Source organism: Anas acuta, chromosome 1 (genome assembly GCF_963932015.1).
Source record: "Anas acuta chromosome 1, bAnaAcu1.1, whole genome shotgun sequence".
NCBI classification, from domain to species: domain Eukaryota; kingdom Metazoa; phylum Chordata; class Aves; order Anseriformes; family Anatidae; genus Anas; species Anas acuta.
The window spans coordinates 45404835-45421442 of NC_088979.1; the positions used below are offsets into that span (position 1 = coordinate 45404835).

At 37.1% G+C, this 16608-nt stretch overlaps 1 long non-coding RNA gene across 1 annotated transcript in view; it reads left to right on the plus strand.

The window, feature by feature from the left end:
* The window catches only part of LOC137853954 (uncharacterized), a 61664-nt gene extending 47325 nt beyond the window's left edge, over positions 1-14339 (plus strand). Inside the window, exons 2-3 of the long non-coding RNA XR_011094848.1 lie at positions 5389-5554; positions 13951-14339. This is a non-coding gene — a long non-coding RNA (uncharacterized lncRNA). The remainder of the gene's footprint in view (positions 1-5388; positions 5555-13950) is intronic.
* Positions 14340-16608: the final 2269 nt, after the last annotated feature.

The window sequence follows — 16608 nt, forward strand, 5'->3', positions numbered from 1 at the left end:
TCTCTTCTATTGCTTGGGGAAAAATTGAAAGACTCACACTCTGACTTTCAAAATGGTATCTAGAATATATAGGGGTGATTTACAATTTATTTGTCATTTGTGTCACCCAGGTAAGGAATTACTTATCTGGTGAAATAGCAAAGAGAGAATTTGGAGATGTAGTGTTATCTCCTCTGAGTGCTATATTAAGACAATAAAACATTTATTGATATCAGAGTTGTTTTTTTCACTGTCATGAAAAAGAAAAACAATATCCAAGCAAAACATGTTTACAAAAATAAAAAAGTAGTTTCTAAGTCTTTACTGAAAAGTACCTATTTTGGGAAGACTATGTGACAGAATATAGACTTTTTCTAGGAATGTAGAAAAAATGTGCTTATCAGTCCTGGTAGATAAAACCAGCACTCTGGCTCATTCATCAGACAGTACTATTTTAAATTTATACATATGAAGACAACTGTATGAGAAAAATTACCAGGAAATGAGAATATCATCGAATATGACATAGCTGTGACAACTTATAGCTATATCTGAAAAAGCACAAAGGTGTGTTTAGACCTTATTTACAAAGTCAGTTTTTCTGTAACTTGATGTCAGATGTCACTCATTCTATACAAGCTTAGATTTTTCAGATAATATCACACATTGCATATGTTCTTAAGATCAAATTTATTATTTTAATGTGATGTACTGCAAGTCTTCACAGTAGAGTATCTTTTTAAAAAACTCATCAAACCTGAAAAAATACATCTGACTTGGCATGTCAAGTCAGTGCAAATAAAATCATTTTCATTGTATAACTTTGATCCACATAGTAAAAAAGGAATATTAAAAAATAATATTTTTTTTCTTTGTGTATTTATTTAGGAAGGCCAGGAAGGGCATTGAATTTTGAGTGAAAAATTATCATTTTGATATTGTCAGACATACAGAAACATTGACAGTGACAAACCAAAGAGTTACAGGTTCTGGAATGAGATTTCAAATGTGAAATTTTGCTCCAAGACAAATTTTTCTCTCTTTCTTACACTTAGAATAAAGTGAAACTATAATGAAGATGTTAACATTCCCTTAATTGCAAAAATACCACTAGGTATTTTTTTTAATGAAATCTTCATCTCACAAATCTATTTTAAAGGAAGAAAGTTTTGAAAGAGTGACTTGGCCATACAGATTGTTTGGAAGCATTTGGGGTTTCTTTGTGTGAACATCTAAGATTATTTCTGGTAAACAAAACAGCTAGTCACTGATCCACAAAGCACACAAACGTTTACACAATTTCCAGTTCATGAAAAGTGCCATGAAATTAATTATGAGCATATTTGAAAATGTTTCCTCATGTTCTGCTTCAGGAAACGATGGCTGATTTGAAATTTAGAGAAGTGCCATAAAATGAGTTTCTTCAGCGTGATCAGGTTCAGTGAAGATTGTAAAGCACTGTAAAAGCCTGGATTCATTCAATCCTGTGCTTTTGCAAAGCTCCTGTGAATGTTTTGTATCATTGCTGTCAGATGTGATTTTCTCTGCCACTGCAGATGTGCACAACAGATTTACTGTTACAAGTAATACACAGTAAATTCCTGACATAGAGGCATTTAGGGCCACTGCCAGATGTCTCATTTTAATAATACATTTGTATATCCTAGTGCTAGAGGGACAATTAAGCTGTGAACAATAAAGATAAAATCAGTGGAGGACAGGTATTACAACTTTATTGTTGTAGTCGATCTACGGTGTTCAATAAAATGAATGATTTCTGTTTTGGTTTTGTGTTTTTACAACAGGATTACTATCATCTAGGTCTCATTCAACAAATAGTGGATAGGCACATGTCTTTATTACAACTGTCTGCATAGAAGAAGGTCATCTGTTGCTCCATTTCTTCTCTGACAGCCTGGATGCAGAATTATCTCTGTCAGCTCCAGGATGCATTAGGCAAATGTAGTATCGTTTCCATCCTCAGCAAATTAGTAATGTTGAGAGATCCATTGGCTGAGCACTGCCAGTTTGTTATCTGTGCAATTGCCTGGGAAACATTTCCTGACTTTGTGAAGTGTTTATCTGTCTGCTACAGGTACAGGAAAACTGTGCAGGGAGGTTTTAATACTTACTCTATTTCTATCTTTTGCTCAGCCAGAGTTCTTGAATTGGTTTTCATTAGCTGGCAGAAGTAACAAGTGCTACTCCCAGTACTAAGGGTTCTGAATAAATGCCTCAACCTCAAAGAGAAAGAGAGAGAGAGTACAGATCTGAAGTGTACCTGCATTTAAAATTAGTGGAATCATGCAGGTACTTACACACCAAAACACCAGAAAGTCCCTAGAGTTTACTGTAGCATTAAGTGAGTCAAGACCTGACCTTTTCAGAAATTCAATATTGCTTGAATTGAGTGAGAAATTCTGATATTGGTACTTACTGTTCTGTGTTTAGCCCTATGGCACTAGGATTTTGTGCTTAGATGTTAATAGAAAGAGGTGGACGGCTTGTAACAATCAGAACAGATAAGAAATAAAGGGGTTTCCAAGGTGAATCTTCCCTAAAAATCTTGCTGGTTTAAATAATGCTCTCTTCTGGCCTTAGATAATCCATTCTTACCTCATCTAAAGAGATCATATAATTTCTTCCAGTTAACTCCTACACTGAAATCCACGGCCTGCTTTTAGATTAAGCATATATTCCAGAAATGCATTCACTTTTAATTTAAAGGCTTTGAGCAATGAAGGACCTAGCACTTTCCTGCACAGTTTGTGCCAATGGTTACTCACTGCCATGGTGAAAAAAGAAAAAGAAAGATCTGTCTTGAAGAGTGAAACTGATTGGCTTTGACTCTGAGCCTTCATTTCTCATAATGCCTAAATGAGCACTTGGGCCCAAACTCCCCTTGTTCTGGCTTGCAGGAGTCTGAAGAATGGTTAACAAAAGGTAGTGGTAGACAGCAAGCACTCTGGATGCTTGTTTGCAATTGTGGCAATTGTCTGAAATTGCCAATAACGGAATGTGATGCAGTCCCTGTTTCCATTTCCCACTTTCTGGATCACATATGCCATGCTCCTGCTGTCGAAAAAGTGAGCTGGTGGTAAGTCCCATAGTCCTGTACCCCCGTAACTCTGGGCAGCGCACTGGGATCAGAGGTGGCATTCTTCTATGATCACTTTGGGTAGAAAATGCATGCGGAGGTGAAGAATGGACCCTGGCATCTTCCAGTAGGCCCACCACACTCAGTGATGGGAAACCAGGACGGTGGCCTGCATCTGGCTTCACTTTAAGCATTCTCTTGTGATACAGAGGAGACAGGAAAGACGTATAAAAACTACATGATTAAGATTTGTTTCTGAGGCTTCTAGTTGGAGAATCCCTCTTTTTTCAGAGCCACAGTAACATAATTTAGTATACATTATAGCTTCCTACTATAGGGTCTCCCTAAATTCTACTCTGAAGCAAACATACATGAGTACAATCAATCTGGATCACATGCTTTAGTAAATTCAATTTACAAGTGTCCCTCTTCAAACCACCCCTCCTTTCCTAGTAAAACTGAGACAGCATGTAGACTGACAGTTTTAAGAATTATCCCTTGAGCCCTGTTAAAAAAACACAATTCGTAGATACTCATATGTTAACCACATGTGTGTCGTTTCGCTGGCAAGTACTTAGAAGCTAATGGCAATGGGGTAATGAAAATAGCTGAAACCATGGAAGGACACTCAAAAACATGCAAAATTTTTGCAAAGTAATTCATGAATTAAAAAGCTACTGGGCTATCAACATGATGTATCAGAATAAGAGGAAAAACTGTTAACAGTCCTGCCAAGCCATTATTAGCAATTCTTAGCTTTCTTCAGACATATCCTCCTCCTCCCCCACTTCCATTTTTCCTTGCAAAGAGTGGAATCTGTTTGCCAAGTTGCTTCCCTGATTTCAGCAGTCCAGAACGTCTCCCTGACATAAATCAACTTGTTCTGGAGATATCTCCCTTCAGCTGGGTCTGGCAGATTCACAACGAGAAGGGAAGAGACAATGGAGTCAGACAGTCCCCCCAAAAGCACATTAGCTGAGAGCAAATAGCTGATTAGTAAAATCTTCCCATCATTTAAAGATGAATTTTCCTTAGTGATGAAAGCCAGGTCTCCTAGACCTCAAGTCAATGTCTGGTCTTCTAGATCAGTTCCAGGGTAGGTTTACATTGTGATTATCATGGACTTTGCAGTTTGAGTATGCATATGTACAAGTTAGCTTTTAATGTCAGAGCCTGGACAAGATTCAGTGGTTTAGCTGCAGGAAAAAAAAAAAAAATAGAAATCACACCCAAACTCCCAAACAATTCTGTGTTTCTGTTAGGGTACAGTCAAACTAATGAATCTTGGGTGAAACTGTAGCAGAGAATACACTTCACAGTTGCCCAGTTGCCCCCTCTGTGCAGAGATTTCAGCATTACCTTTGGGTTGCAAGGCAAGTAGTATCACCTTCCTTGGTGCAATACTTCCAAAAGGATGTTGATGTTATGCCTTGTTTGTCCTCTATAAGACAAAAAGAGTGTCAATGTAGAGTCTGCAGCATGTGAACTATGATTTTCCCATGTCTTGAGAGTGATTTTTTTTTTTTTTTTTGCAATTAATTACTGGTAACGACTGCATCCTACCTGCTTTGAACTCTGTTGAGAAGCTCTGTGAGCTCTTTTCCATCTTGGTCGGCTGATACATAAATCCAACGTTTGTGTTTTTTGTTTGTTTGTTTTGTTTTGTTTTAATGCTGGGATGCAAGGATATATGATTATAAAAGAAATTGTAAGTAGATGAATATTTAGGGTGAAATACAGATATTTCAAACAACATTTATAAATAATGAATTTCATTTTTCATCCTATTTTACTATTAGATTGTGAATTATTAAAACAAAACAAAACAAAACAGAAAAATCAATTTCATTATAGAGATACCTTCCTGTAAAATACTTTAGATGTTAACAATGTTCTTTTCAAACAACTGTGACTTTGTGGTCTTGACTAATTTTGCTTGTTTGCTTCAATAAGAAGAAATTTATATTATAAATAATAAATTTTATCTTTATTGCAATTTATTAGAAATCTATTATTGGTAGAAAATATTTTAATGCTCTCTGGTGTACTTGACTAAATATAGCAAGAATAAATTGATGCAGTGTATAAAGATGCAACCTGAATTTAGCAGGATATTTATGTGTATATATATACAAGAAAAAAAGGCTACACAAGCCATATAAATGTCCCTGCTTTCCCCAGAAGAGCTTGTATCAATGTCTGCTAGAAAACAGTTTCCACAGAATGTAATTATCTTATAACATTATATAACATTACTGTTCACCTCTTGTGATATGTCTTTTTTTTTTTTTTTTTTTTTTTTTTTTTCCCAGAAACTTCCGTTATCAGAGCAAGGAACCTCAGCTTTCATTAAAAACCTTAACATTGGCTTCTGACAGCTTGTACAAATATATCATCTAAATATGTTTGACTTTTGTAGTAACCTGAACCTAAATGTTCATACTGCAGAAGCTGAAACTGCACTTTCTCAGTGTTCAGGTAAATGCATGTCTTCGTTTATTTCCAAGGTGTTCTCTGACTGTCTGCCTATACTGATAAACAAAAGGGAGACCACAGTCTCCTCAAGCACTGGATCTTCGATTGCCCATATTGCTTAACTACCACATAATTCCCTGACTCTGTTTTGGAGTGCCCCAAATAGCTGCTGCTGTGGCAAAGCTGGGAAGTGGCTAAGGACATTTTATGTCAGAGATCATTCTCAAAAGGCGCAGTGGAGGTGACTATAATAGTCTGGACTCGATCTAACCTAAACAGTCCTTCAGCAGCATCCTGACCCTCAAATACCATACAGGCCTTCATGGCACCGGCTAAGGAAGGCAATAAATAACTTTCCTGTCTGGCAGCTGTGAAACACACCCCATGATAGTTTAGACACTTGTAACTGGAACAAAACATGCAATGAATAATAAGAACATCACAGGGCCAAATGGTACTGATGAAGACTCCGGGCTAACTTCTATATGGTGGAGGTAAGGTCAGCCTGCTTAAGGTGTCACTGGACCTGAGGCAGGGATACTTGGGGTACGTTCCAGTTTCTAAGTTGGATGCTAGACTTCAGAAAATGAAGCTTCTGTGTTTATATGTTAATCTAATTAAAACATTATTTTTTCTTATGTCAATTTCCCATAGCAGCTAAGGCAGATATCCATTTACCAGATCATTAATGATTTGTGTGATAGTCAGATGTACATTGATTTTTAGTGTTTGTTCTAAATCCCTGGGGATTAGAGTACCTGAATGCTTTAATGCTGTTGGGGACCACTGAAAATCCCACTGTCTAAGCAATGTGTGGTATGTTTGTTCAGTTAATCCTAACAGCTCAAGCTTGTTCCAATTAATTTTATACCCAGACTTACTGCCTGGGCCTTTTAATGTATTCTGACAATTTGTGTGTAAATTGTTAGAAATCACTTTAAAATAGAGGTAATATGTTGTCTGCCTATAACGTAGATCTTGTTCTCTGCTAAGTTTCTAAGTTTCACACCTTCCTAGGTGTGTTTCTACAGAGCACATCTATGCAGTTTCTGCAGTGTGTCAAACAGCAGAAGGGATAGGGAAGCGTAAGAAGCAGTCCTATTCTTTCCTCCATACCCTGAAAATGGCTCCAAAATATTATTATTTGTGAGAAGGAAGATTTTTAACAACAATTTATGCATTTCTCATTTTAGATTTTGCCTTTTCCATTTCAGAAGGCAATGCTTTTATATGGAGTTTGAACAGAACCCCACCTTTACTAGACAGATAAATCCTAAGGTTTATGGAACATTTCTCTGTTCACTGAAAGATCTAGCAATGCTTGATCTATCCTGTGCATCAACCACGTATACCTGGGTTTAGCTGGAGTGCATGAAAAATTGATTCTACTGGACTTGTACTGGTTGAATTGAGTCTATGTTTAAAACTACCTACATGTACATATAACTGGGCTGGCTAGTTTGAGACCCCAGCTTGCATCTTTAATTGCTCAGTTAGGGCCATCCTAAGGATCGTTCTGGGATATTTAAAAATACAAAGGAAACATTTACTTACTGATCATTTTTTCCACCAACGCCAGCTTGGAGCTAGGATTGCAGCTATGAAGTGTTTTGACACAAGCTGCTTTGGTCTCTAGGGAGGATAGATATAGGTATATCCTCTCTAAAGGATAGACACAGTCCTGCAAAAGAAACAGACAGCTTCTGCTCCCTTCCTTGTTTATGGGGACATCTGGAATCTCTCTGAGTCTTATCAGATTAAATGCACCTCAAGGCCCTTCCTGAGCTAATGGCCTTCAGCAGGTTACTCAGGAAAAGACAAGGAACCTAAATATGGAGAGAGTTCTGTCTTGGCCCTTAGAAGTTTCCTCTTCACTCAGCTCAGGTGATTCTACACAGAATGTGACAAAATGAGGGGAAAAATAGGCAAAAATCTTCAAAGAGATCACATGCTCTCTCAAGTGTTTTGTCATGCTCTTCTGTAGGGATACATGCCCAGCAACTTCCTTCTCATCTGTCACCCCAAGGCCATCCACCTCAAGACACAGGTTCTCAACATCTTGTTTTACTGTCAACCTGGATGTCCCTTCTGGAATTTGGAGCTTCTGGATATTCTGGAAGTGGTGCAGGCTGGTCGTGGCACAGGAGAGGTGCACGAACAACACCATCTGCATTGCTTCTAGGGCAACATTACCCCTTTTGTCATTGCAAATTCACAAACAGACAGTTGCTGGGTAAGCAACACTTACTTCTTTGATCCAAGAGGCTGTGCTACATCAGCCTTTAACCAAAGGTTTCTGTAAGGAAAGGCTGAGGTTTTCCTCAATGCTGAGCATATCCAAGCCTGATCTATCCCTCTTTCACAAAAAAATGCTGTAGACACGTTTCTGCACACAGCCAGAAATGGACTCAGCAAGATCAGTGCCCTTGTTTGGGGAAGGAGGAAATTTCTCTGGATAGCAGAATGATCTACTCCTACACTGCATCCCTTAGGCAATTCACCCATTCAAAGAGGTGTATCAGCTAACTTCACTGGATGACTGGTGGCCTTCTCTCTGGTGGTGAAGGGTGATCTGCCTGAAGAACTAGGGCTTGGGAAAGAAGGAAGAGGCTGGGAGGAACTGTTGGGCTGAACACTAACATATAGTTATGAAAGAAAGGGCAGTGCCATTGAATTTGAGGGGAAAGCAACATCCAAAATTACGACTCTCCAGATATGTGAATGATGATAGTGGTCTGCAGAAATATATCATTCCTAGACCACCTGGAAAAGCTTGCTGGAGGATGTTGGGAGAGGTAGGTGTGCCTGAGGTATAATTTGCATTCAGAGCACATTAAAAAATCATCCTGAAAACTCAGTAGTATAAATCAGCAGTTCATCATTCACACTAATTGTCCCAAGATAATTTCTGCAAACATCCTTTAGAGCAAGGAAGGGACCAACAGTTTCTCTCAGAAATACAGACAATTTATGGATGCTGAATAGAGAAAAATATAACAGTGTCTAAAATAACTGGAAAAGAGAAGTTTACATTGTCTGTCAATTCAAAGTATTCCTGCTAGATATTTCTCTACTGCTTTTTCTATCCTCAGAGCAAGAAAATAAGACAGCGTTTTTTGTTGACAGCTTCACAAAAAACAAAAGGCTGGGGAAAAGCTTACTCCAAGACCTCCTTACCTCCTTCACAGAGGGAGGGCTGGAGTGGGGGGAGCTCACAGCAGGGGCAAATGCAACGGTTTGGAGAGCAATTGCAGGGCTTGGAGAGAGACGACAGGAAGCAAGAACTGACCGTCTCCCTGCCCGGCACAAACACATACAGACTTAACCTACAGCTGAACTTTTGCCCTTGAGTGACCAGTGCCATTAGGACACGGGTCAAAAGGTTGCAGGGTGACAGAAAATGGAACTTTATTGAATGAAAGAGAAAATGAAAAAATTCCTTTGTTTGCTTAACTCCGTGTGGTTTGTATAGCCACTGTGATCCCATAATGGAGTCCAGAGTGAAAAAGTAACTTGATTTATCACATGCAAAGGAAAAAAAGGAAAAAAAAAAAAAAGGGGGGGCGGGGGGGGGGAGGGGAGAGAGAGAGAAAGAGGGAGGAATTCACTAAGGGAGTAAATAAGAAAAGAAAAAGTAAAGAATAAAATCCCTAAACCCTTAAGACATTAGAATAAATGTGACTTTAATCAATAAAAGCCCCTTATATAAATGAGACAGAGAGACAGAGAAAGAATTTTCATTACTTAGGAACAAGTATATATTAAGGACACCAGTGATGCATGTTAAAAGAATATTTTCCAGTTTGAGTAAGGAACAATGCACATGTGTATGAGCATCTATTTGAAACATATTTTGGTTGGACACATATTTGAATGCCAGAATTTTATATGTGTAAACCATCTGCATTTATATGCAGATATAAACTCCAGGTATTTAAAATTAGTTTGAAGGTGAGAAAGAACTCTTGATAGGTAGAGAAAAAATAGGTACAACTGGTAGGACTGTGAGTGAAATCGGAGATTCTAAATGAGTTCAATTTAAGATAGCCTGAAATGTCAGCACATTTGATGTGCTTAATATTTTCTTCATTTCTTGACAAAATGTCAGTAAAGTTATGAATGGCTAAATTCAAATGTTTTAAAATGCTGCTATTACTCCTTGGATTTTTGGTAGAGTGGCATATTCTGGATTAGATCCAGAGTTACAAGGGCTAATGTGCTATTACTGATCTGTCTTAATAACGAGACAGAAAACAGTGGAGTTAGAGCACAGGAAATCTAACAGATTCAAAAAAATATGCAAGATATTCAGAGTATAGAGATATTCCCCAAAAAGCCTAAGTAAATTACTTGTCAAAAGCAGACCCTTAATGTATTTTATATTTCATGATCTGACCTGCAGTGCACAAAGGAGCAAATTTTGCCACCTGGGTGCATGTAAAAGTGCTGTGAGTGTGATGAGTAGTACCATACACTGTGTGCTTTCATGTCTAAATAGCAATTGAGGGGCAGGATTATAAAATGCTAGTTTGTATGAGCAGGGTCCAGATAAGCTCCCACATCTCCGCTACTCTTCCCCTTTTCTCTGGAGTGCCCTTCTTCCTCCCTCCAGTTTTAGTCAGTCAGCCCATGACCTGCACAGCCACAATTACATCCCTGTTACTCAGTATGCTCTGCAGCCTCTCCTTTTTGATCACTGTGAACCACTAAACCATCCAGCCCACCACTTACCTCCAGAGAGGGACATCTTTTATAGATTATGTTTCTAAGAGTCTTCATTTCCAGAATATGTCTATACCTTGCTAATTCTTTTTGCTTTGTGTCACAAGTGCAGACCTTTTTTTTTTTTCTTATCCATACAGCTAAAAATCTTAGAGAAATTTTGGGTGTTGCAGACACATATCTCAGTTACTGAAGTATCCTATATTTTGATTCCTGACAAATGAAGCCATGTTCTGTTCAAATCTATTTGGACTGCTGCTGTCAAGATTGCTATCTCCATCTGTTTCCTTGAGCTTGTCATTTCTCTGTCTCTTTCCACTGTCTCCTACTTCTCCACTTTAACAAATGCACTGCTTGTTCTCTATTCCAGCTTAAGTTACACTAAAATCAACACTAACAGGCTGATACCTCCATTTGGACCGTGAGCTCAGTTTCCATCATCTCCTTTACAATTTACATACATATATTTCCAATTTTTCATCTTTCTTTCCACTCACGTTTGCAAGGAAGTCCCCGTAAACATGTTTGCAAACTGCTTGGCTATCTAAGCTCAGAAAGCCTATTCTAGTGCTATTATGTAGTTGTTATTTATTTATTTATTTTTTTTTTTCCATCAGGCTGATTCCATCTAGTGTAAGCACTTGGACCCCTGAAACCTTCCCTTTTTGTTCTCATTAACACCATGTCTAAAGTAATGGGGTACTCATTCCTGACTAAAGTTTCAAGTTTGGTTGGATAATACAAACAGTAATTATTACTAACCTTCTTGGTCGCATGAAGCTAAACCAAAAGAAACTCAACTGACTCTAAGTCAGTATAGATATAGCTCAAGTTTATAGGTGTATAATAGGGAATAAAATTCTCCTTATTTTGAGTTTTCTATTCCTCTTCAGAGACTAGGTAATTACCATATAGATCCCCTTCCACCCCCAAAGAAAGAAATGTGGCTTTAAGAAAAGTACAAAACAAACAAACAAACAAAAAACGGTGTATAATATTATACGCAATATTACGAATTAACTTTAAGGCTGTGAATTAAATACTTGTGAATTTCCACAAAACATTTAAATATTTAAATAAAAATATTTAAATATTTTATTTAAATAATTTAAATAATTTTATTTAAATAAAATTAAATAAAAATTTCCTTTAATTTAAAAATTAACTTGGTTCTACGTGATATCTTGAAGGCACTTTATTTCTTCATTCTCCCTGTTTTCTTTTCACAAATATAGTTAGACACATCGTAGGTTACTGGCTTGCAACACATCTCTTTGACAACACTGAAAGCTGCTTTTAAAATAATTGAAAGAATCTGAAAAGAGTATTTTGTATTTTGTAAAGCAAACTTGCTTCTAGTCTAAGATCTTTTATGCCAAGTTTCAGTGAATTCTTACAGCCAAGTTATACACTTCCTCTGACAATTTTTTAATAGTACCAGACAATTTGGCTGCATGGTATTGTTAATGAAATGATAAAAGGAAAACTCAACAACTCATTATGTTGGGGAACTGGTGGCACTAGACAGTTATTATGATTTTAGTGTTGTTTCTGTTCAGCAGGTATTAACATGTTTGGAAAAGGAGGAAAAAGGATAGTAATAAAAGCTAGTTTTTTTTTTTTTTTTTTTTTTTTTTTTTTTTTTTTTTTTTTGGTGGATGAATGATTAGGCTTCAGCACACTGCCAGAGACAGCAAGTAATTTGTGGAAGGCATTGTTCAAAGCAGAGATATTTTTGGTGTAGAAGTATTATGCTGCATGCCAACCTTTTGGGAGGTCATGACAGAGTGGTAGAAGAAATTAAAAAACAAAACAAAACAAACAAAAAACCCACGCTGTATTTCATCATCTTCACCTACTCACCAGGAATCTGCTGCCTGGAAAATATGAATATAGCAATTAAACTTCCCTTTCTCAACAATAATGTCTTCTAGACAGGCAATATAGATGCATCCCTATACAAAGAGCCAGTACATTCTGTGCTGTGATAGAGGGTTTCTGCAGCTATTATAGAAGAGAATGTAAAAAATGTTGAAAACTTTGAATGGAATTCTTCTGTAACCAGCTAACACATATTCTTGGAATGAGCAAAGCATTTGTAGATGCAACTTTTAATAGAGAGATATGGAGTGTAAAGGGAGAGTAATTTATTTAGACCAAGAAGATGACATGAGAAATAAGACTTGTAGGTGGCTGAAGTTAAAGCTTATAAAAGTTAAAGGTGTTTTTTTTTTGTTTGTTTGTTTTTGTTTTTGTTTTTTTTTGTTTTTTTAAGTTAAAAGTTAAAGTTAAAAGTTCTCACTCACAGAAAATACCTATGCTTGTTGTTTTGGCACTCCTCATTGAGTGTGTAAAGAACCAACCTGTGATCAGTGCTGGTAGCGTCACAACTGAAGTCATGATGTTGAATGTGGCAGAATTCAAAGCAGCAAGATGATCCTCTTTAATACTAAAAAAGTCCACTGTGACAAAATATGGATGATTTGGAATATATATATATATACTTATATATATATATAAAACCTCCTTAAAATCAGAACAAAAATAGATTAATTACTTTTCAGATATCTGCAAGTGCCATGTGTAATCAGCACATAGCTTTTCTGTGAAAACTGCCAACTTGTTCTGGTGGCTCCAGAGAGGGGCTACTGCTGGGAAATAACTAAGATGCTCCCTCATTTAACACAGACCACAGAACAGCTGCCAGATATGAATGCCTTTCAGTCACCATTGATCAGGGATCGATTCAAATTAGTGACCTAGAAATAAAAGGCTGCATATTGAAAAACAAATTTCCTATACCATTCTGTCTTCAGTAATGAGAAATGCAACTGTCTGCCACATTTAACTTTCAGCTATCAAATACAAAAGAAATAAATGACCTTGAAACATGCCAATATGAAAAATCTCAAATACTTAGGACATTATTCTTCTTAAGCGTTGTTGTTGAGCTTGTTTTTTGTTTTATTTTTGTTTGTTTGTTTGTTTGAATGTTTCCTCACTGACGTTGGTAGTAGGGTGTTTACAATTTTAGGCAAATGCAATAGGAAACTAATATATTTTTTTTTTCCCACAGTTTCTCATAAAAACTTGCTTTAGAAATGGTTTCTCAATCCTAAACTTCTTATATTACATTCAAACCCGCAGGGAGGTCATGCTTTCAGTTTCTAGGATAGAGTGCTCAGGATTTAGATTCCAGTTCTTGGCTTTGTAAGGACTGCCTCCATGCCCTTGGCAAGCTGTTTATATTTTCTCCATCTCAGTTTCCCACTTACAAATGGGGAAAAGTAATGTTTCCCTATCCTGGGAATATTTTGAAATTAAAGTCACAGATAACTGAAAGACACTCTGTTACACATATACGAACAATCAAACCTTGACAATCTTATTGGGCTCTTTTGGCTGGCTAATGTTTCCTTTGAAGGCTGAGTTGGGAATACAAGGTTGAAATATTAGATTTATGGATATCATTTTCAAGCTTATGGTACTTAGAGATAAAAATAAACAATACTCCTGTCTCCCCAACCACTGAGGAAAATGGGTCAATCGAAAATTATCAAAATGACAGGTTTTTCCTTTCATTAAGATTACAAAACACTTAGCATTAGGAAGAATTGTAGAGATTTTTCTGACAGAATTAATTATTCTGAATGATTAGTTTGTTATGTTCCTTGCAGGCACCAAGTTTGGAAGAGGAAGTGCTTTGTCTTTCGATTAAAAATATCCAAACAGCTCCGTGGAGTCATGATCTGAGAAACCAAAACAAGTCCTTAACCATAGATAAATGAAGGTTGGCTGATTCCAGTTTGCAGAAAGCCAGAGGAAGCCCTCTGCTCTGACCCCGCGCCCTCTAGCATCACAGCTGGTGCATGAGCACAAAGACAACTTGGATGTAGATGCTGCTGTGGGCACTTTACACAGGATAGATTGTAAATTTGTCCATTTATGAGTGTCCTGCGGGGGTTCCCACCAACTCAGAAGACAAAGCAAGGGTTGAAGCAAACAAAGAATATCCATAAAAGCTCCTCTGATTGCCACTATTAATAAAATGGAGGCCATAAACAAATTTGCCGTGTACTGTTTCTTCAGTGGGGAAGTAGGAAAGCAGAGGATGCCGTCCCTGAGCTGAATGAGGTGTGTGTGTTACACAGGGTGAATGAAGAAGGTATCTATGCTCCATGAAAAATGGATCTGTCTACCAGAGATGTTTTCCTTTACACTTCTTTCTACTGGACTGTGAACATGAATTTCAGCCATCTGAAATCTCTGATCGCCTTGGTAGGGGTTTGCAAGTTCTTATCTGCAGTCCACATAAAACAGATATATTGGAATTTCTGGGGTGTTTTTGATATTTTGTTTATAAAAATTCAGAAATAGGGAGAATACTTCTGAAATTGTCTTTGCACATGTCAGCATACCCCACTGAGATCCATTTATAACGTGTATTTTTCATATTCATTCACCCTTTCTAGCAATAACGACAAAATTCTTTGGTTTGATGCCAACATCTCTTTGAAGGAATGATAATACAAAGCATTAGATATGTTCCAAAAATCACAGAAGTGTTAAACAAATGACTTAATCTGGGGGGGGGGAGGAGGAATGATTTACATCATGTAACTTGTAGTCTGCCTTGTTCTGCAGGTATACATCCAGAAAACTTTACTGCTTCCCAAAGCTTTACTGTAAAGTTACATACATTGAGTGTTTACTAGGCAATGAAGACCCAAGACAAAAAATATTAAGTCTCAGTTGTTCCCAGAGAATATGAAGGTTAAGAAGGGGCTAAACACTATCTGTGGCCCAGCAGTGCAAACTTCAATTAGGGGCAAAGACCTTCAGGACACCTGGGATCAGTCAATGGCAACTGATGTGCACAGCAAATGCCAGAATTACAGGGTATGAGAACATGAAGATACTACTTGTGCTATAACTTGCTGTATTGAACTTGGGTCCTTTTTCAGATAATTGGTATTTAGGAGTTCGGAGAAGCTTTATACTGAAGAAAACAGGATAACTATCATGGCATTAATTTGCTGCCCAGGGAACCATCAAACAGCCAAGATGTCCACGTGGGTGTTTTTTTGCTTAACTTTAATTAGTGCCAGTTAATTTCTGGGTAGAAACCGGACACCTACCTTAGCTGGAATTTATGATCTGGAAACCACTAAGAAAAGCCAGTTTCCGTTTTTTTTACATCGCAAACCTAACATCACGTGGTCACACTCTGTCATGCAGTAATGCTGACAGCAGTGCAGGAAATTGCCTGGAGAAACGCCCTCATTCTATTTCACTTGGAGCTCATTTGTTCTGAAACATCCAGTGACAAAATTATGGTGTGGTTTTTACAGGAGTATGTGTCTAAACTCATACTCCTGCTTTTTCTGCAAATCTGGGTTAGAAGATCTCATTTTTCTCAACCCACACATACATGCTCTGCCAACTGCACAGACAATGACCTGTATTCATCCACACTGAAACTCTGTTGACATCAGCAGGCTACAACAGAGATAAATTTGGTTGAGTAAGGCAAAGTGCTTAGAAATGGTTTGGTTTTGCTCTTTTACCCAAGGAAAATGCATCTAGAAACATATCATACTTTCATGCTGACATGCAGAAATGTCTTCAACATTATCAGGTGACTGGTACTCCTGCAGATTCACAGTTATTATTATTATTATTTTAAATACATGCTTAAATTGCAAATTCAGTGCATGGTATTTTATTTTCTACTGCAACACAAATCTACAAATTTGTTTTTATTCTGTTTATTTTATGTTATTCTGTTTTTATTTTGTTTTATTTATTTATTTATTTTATTTGAACTATCAACACATTAGGCATTTCCTGTTTTTAGGAAGCACCTGAAAACAACCAAGACCCAAGCAACCTGAAAGCAAAAGCTGTGGAAAAGATACATCTGAGATTGTATTTTCTTCAGATTTAACTACATCCTTGAGATAGATGCCTCTAAAATCAACATCTAAAGCCAGAAGTTACATTGGATACATGACTGAATCATTGTTTTCCTTTAAAATGCAGCTTTGTAAGGGCAAAATGTCCTTTACTTGAAGGAATGTTCACTCCCTTTTCTATACAGCACAGAGGAACTGGAAAAAGAGAGGTTTCCTTACAATACTGGTTTTTCATTTGCTTGTTTTTTTTTTTTTTTGTTTGTTTTGTTTTGTTTTGTTTTAATCTCAGATTTATACCAAAAAAGAAAGTCAAAGGTGCCGTTCACAGAATAGAAAGCTCTCACATATTATAGCTAATATAAACAATTAATTGTATTGTGAATAAAACCAGTTATCAGGTTGTTGACACTGAGACCTGAA